Source organism: Tupaia chinensis, unplaced genomic scaffold (assembly GCF_000334495.1).
Source record: "Tupaia chinensis unplaced genomic scaffold, TupChi_1.0 Scaffold144336_1, whole genome shotgun sequence".
Taxonomy (NCBI): domain Eukaryota; kingdom Metazoa; phylum Chordata; class Mammalia; order Scandentia; family Tupaiidae; genus Tupaia; species Tupaia belangeri.
In genome coordinates, this window is record NW_006204194.1 from 1,690,023 (window position 1) to 1,695,184 (window position 5,162).

The 5,162-nt window shown below is 41.2% G+C and overlaps 1 protein-coding gene across 1 annotated transcript in view; it reads left to right on the forward strand.

Annotated features, from left to right (window-relative positions):
* Window positions 1-4,930: 4,930 nt before the first annotated feature.
* LOC114004466 (zinc finger protein 215-like) overlaps window positions 4,931-5,162 on the forward strand; it is a 15,553-nt gene continuing 15,321 nt past the window's right edge. The window contains exon 1 of the mRNA XM_027767626.1: window positions 4,931-4,972. The gene's annotated coding sequence lies outside the window, so the exon portion shown is untranslated. The remainder of the gene's footprint in view (window positions 4,973-5,162) is intronic.

Sequence of the window (5,162 nt, forward strand, 5' to 3'; positions counted from 1 at the left end):
TTTGTTTTGTTAACATCTATTCCTTCTCTTTCAGCCCTCTTAAGTATTTGAGATACCCATTAGCTTTGTATTAGTCTGGTCTCCTGCTTTCTTAATTACAAATTTTGACCTCACAGCTTGAGGTTTCCTGTGTCCTATTCTGTGGACCACTTGTGCTCCTTTGCTTCCCTCCCCTGCATAATGACTATATTAAAAGATTTTTTGGCCTTGAGTTGGCTAAAAAAATTTTTTTAAGTTTTAAAAAAATGGATCTGTAGATCAAATGAACAAAAGATAAGCACAGATCATTTGAGAAAGCAAAGTTTAAATACCCACTGGGGGAAATGTGTCTGAATCTTACTCTCTTAGATCCACAGTATTTGGGCTCACAAGGAGTGTAGGGTCAAAGCTGCAGAGAATACCAAAGTCTATGGAGGTTGTAGAACTGTAAGCAAGAAGCAAAAATGAATAAGCCAAAGAAGGGAGCCCTAATACATCACCAGACCTAGAAGGGAGAGGAGACAGACAGAAGAAAACAGTGGAAGTAGCGATTAGAAGGCCAGGTAGGTGAGAATGGTGGTGTCCTGGACAGTTTGGAAGAACAGGCTTTTTGATTGCATGGTGAGGATGGAGATCAGCTGCATAGGAAACCCAAGGTTAGAATGGACATCCAGGAAAACTGAGGGACTTTAAGGCACTGTATGGGGTGAATACCCTAGAAGTGGGTCAGTGTTGATGTTATCAGAATTGGCAGGGTTTCACCTTAAAAGTGAGTCAGCATTCATGTCATTGTTGGCAGTATTAACCAGCAGACACTTTCAGAAAGCAGTTTGCCAAAAGTCAGGGTGTCCTTTCCAACCTTACGTTAGTGAAATATTAGGAACAACTTAAATGCTGAATATTAGGGGATGAACATATCTGGACTCTTATGCAGCTGTTTAACATGATAATCAAGAGTTATGTAGCAACATGGAAATATATTTACAGAATATTAAGTGGAGAAAGCAGGACACAATTATATTTGTACTGTTTAAAAATGTATGCTTATAGTCAAAAGCTGTTGTGGTGGTTGTGCTGTAGGCTTATAGTTGAGCATTATTTTCTTAAATCTTTGAATGTTCTTTATGGTAGTGTTACTAAAAAGTTGATGATCACGTTTCCATTGTGATAATTTGAAGTCATCATCAAACACTTGGAAAATACAGAAGAATAGAGGGAAGAAAAATCCATATCTCTACCATCCAAAGACAGATATACTCTTCACTATCGTGTTTGTTCTTGTTTCTGTGCACAGGTTTATGATTATAATTGTCAAAATGTGTATTTGGAATAGCTGTATGTTACCTTCATGGAATTATGGTTAAGTATTTTCATCTTATTTTTAAAAATATTCCTTTTAATAACAAAGTTTATTATGTTTGTCTTGATTGCAAGCATAATACATACCCAGAGAAAGATTAGAAAATGCAGTAAGTTAAAACAATTACCATATTCTGAATACCCAATAACCCAATAACACTCATGTTAATATCTTGATCTATTTCTTCCATCTTATCCAGTGAACAAGCTTATAATTCTCAGTGTTAGGTATGTACGCATAAATCTTCAAATGGAAAGAAATGTGGAAAATAATTAATGTTGGGGGATTATGGTTAAATATTTTGTCTCAAATTCCTCTTTTGGTGTTTTGGTATTGTGTATGTATTTCTCCATTACAAATATAACACATATGCATAGAAATTTGGGGGGAGATTCAGTAAAGTATAGGAAGAAAATTGACCCATATTTCCAGCACCCCACAACTACTGAGTATATCTCAATATGTGCACCAGTCTGATTACTAGAGTGGTAATAATAAGTATACATACATACATAAGTGTCAAAGACGGGAAGAGATATGGAAAACAAATAGTTGTGTAGTAGTTGTGGGATTATGGTTAAGTATGTTGTCTGTTTCCTTGAGTGGCCTTTATCATGGTGTTTTGGTAGTCCACCTTTATTACTATTTCCATTTTATACATAATACATGTTCATTATAGAAACTCTGAAGTTCCAGAAATGTAGAAGAGATACTCATTTTTTTCACCGCCCAAAGACTGTAGTTAACATCTTGATATATTTTCTTCATCTCATTTCTGTGCACAGATTTTTGGTTTGTTAATATGGTTGTGGTCGTTCTATCTACTATCTGTAATAGTGCCAACAATAAAAATAAAGTTAAAAATTAGACATTTTCATTCTCTTTTGCTTGTTTTAAGAGTTTGGGGTCATTAAATATGTGGAGCTTTGTTTTTGTTTTGTTTTGTTTTGTTTTGTTACAGTTATAATTCCAAAAACCTGATGTGCCTCCTTAGGCCTAAAAAATTTGGTTTGCAAATATTTTAATTTTTTTTTTAGTCTGTTATAAGATGTATGTGCTCACTAGAAAGAGATAAGAAAGGGGAACCATCAGTTAGCATAATGGCTATGTCGCTGGACTCCCACGTAGTCGACCACGGTTCGCGTCCCGGACTTGGTGGCTTAAAACTCACGCCGGGCACATGTGCGTGCGTGCCCAGGATCCAGAGAGGAGAATGGAGGAGAAGGGATTGCGGCGTGACCATCCCCCCTGGGGGGTGATTTCTCGCTTTCTGTCTCTATGTCTCTCTCTGTCTGTCTGGCAAGCGCATGTGCCCTATAGCGAAAAACCTCTCAAAAAAAAAAAAAAAGAGAGAGAGATAAGAAAGAAAAAGGAAGTGAGAAACCACCCCCCCACCCCCCACACACATGCACCATCACCATTATCATTTTCTAGCCACTGGTCTGGGACTTGCACCACAGTTGACCAGGTGGGATCCATTCGCCTTAACCTTGTGCCACTTGCTGACCCATTTCTAAGGGACTTTTTAATAATTCTTGAGTTCACATTTTAACTGCAGTTACAAAATTATTCCTAAATTTTTACACTGAGTATAATAACCACAAGTACAATATATTTCAGTTATTTGAGTGGGCATTTTTGATTGGAAATACTACTTCCTCAAATATAAACACAGTGTAGCTATGGCCCCCAGGCTCCATGTCAACCTTGAAGATCCATATTTTTTCCATCAAATTTTACCATCATCTATGTATCAGCAGTGTTTCCCCTAATGTTTGTAAGGAGACAGAGTGATATGGTCATGTCCTCACATAATAGTGCTTAAAAGCAAAGAGAAAAATTGTGTGTGTGTGTGTGTGTGTGTGTGTGTATGTAGTTTGAAGATCAATATAGCTATACCAGCATTCTTGTTTAGTGTTTGCATCTCTTTTTCCAACATTTGGATACTGGTGTGCTTACATAATTTGTGGTTGTGTTACACAAACTACCTATGCAGGTCAGCTTAGAAAAGCTTAGAAATATCCAAATGTCATATACATGTCCCCTTTGCCTCCATTTGGCTTCAGGGAATTCATCTCCCTGGGGGATGGCCACACTGCAATCCCTTCTCCTCCATTCTCCTCTCAGGATCTTTCACACACACACACACACACACACACACACCTAGCATGAGTTTAAGCCACTGGGTCTGGGACTCAAACTGCAGTTGGCTACATGGGAGTCCAGCAACATAGCCATTAAGCCAACTGCTGGTCGCCACTTTATTCATTTATTAATTTGTCCAGAGAGGGACAGAGTGAGCAAGAGAGAAAGGGAAGTGAGAAAGTGAGCCACCAGGTCTGGCACTTGAACTGTGGTTGGACATGTGGGAGTCCAATGCCCTCAACCACCACACCACCTGCTGGCCCCTCCAACATTTCAGTACAGTGCTCTATCACCTATGCTACCACAGCTGGGTCCCATTTATAACACTATGTTACAGATACAAATATGTACAGAATATATATATATATATAATACACATATAATCTATATACATATATAGTGTATAATATTTGTACATACATATTTATATGCCTGTGTGTAGTGTGCATACCCATATACATATAAATATGCATTGTTTTAGTTCATTTTAAAGTTGCTGTAACTGAATACCATAGACAAGGTAATTAAAGAATAAATGTTTAGTTAGCTCACAGTTTTGAAGGTCTAAAGTCAAGGGGTTGCATCTGACGAGGATCTTCTTGGTGGGTTTCTCTGCAGAGGTGCCTGTTGTACATTACATGGCAAGAGGATAAGAGTTTGTGTTTGATGTTTGTCTTCTTTTTTATTGTCAGCAGTATTCAGTCATGGGGGGCCATCCTGACGACCTTATTACATCTCTTAGGCCCTACCTTTTATATTCCACAGTCAGATTAAGTTTCCACTTTCTTAATACCTTCACAATAGCAACCACTGGGGTTTTTGTTATGTTTTTTAAGTTTTTGGTGCTGGCCAGGGAGGGAAAGTGAGAAATCACATTGGGTGCGAGGGGTGGGGGGAGAGTAGCCATGCCACAACCCCTTCTCCATTCTCTTCCTGGAATTTTGGTCATGCAGGCAAACACACCCCTAGTGGTTTTCAAGCCGCCAGGTCTGGGATTCAAACCTCGATAACCGCCATGTGGAAATCCAGCACCTTAACCATTATGCCATCTGCTGGCCCCTAGCAATCAATTTTTAACTCATTAATTTTGGGGGACACATCCAAACCACAACATACATAAGTGCATATAATCATACGTATACACACATGCAGATCTGCACACATACATTCTGTGTAAGAAACCGCTGGAAAGCAGTCCCGAGTGGACGTGTGTTTATAGGAGTAAAAAGTTGGTGGATGGAGCACGCACAGTGGGAGGAAGGATCCACTGTCTACTGTCTATTTTCTAATTCTTGAAACCATATACTAATTCTCCAAAACGTTAAGTAAAGCGTTAAACCTGAGGAGGAAGGTGCAGGTGCACCCAGGGCCGGCGACTCGCCCGCACCTCGCGACCGGGGCTTGGCGCCCGAGCGCGAGCGCACGCGCCAACCCACACAGCGCATGCGCGGCGGGACCGCCCAGTCAGGCGAGCTGTGCGCGGGCGAGGTGAGCTGGCGGCCGGGTGCGCGGGCCTCCGTGGGGCGATGCCTCAGCGGCCCTGCGGGAGTGGTTGTTGTAGGGAAGCGGGTGGACGGCGGGAACTAGCCGAGCCTGCGGGCAGCGCCCGGGACGGCCCGCGCGGCCCCGAGCCCCGCAGCGCGAGGCGGGGGGGGGAGGGCGGGGCCGGCGGGGGGGG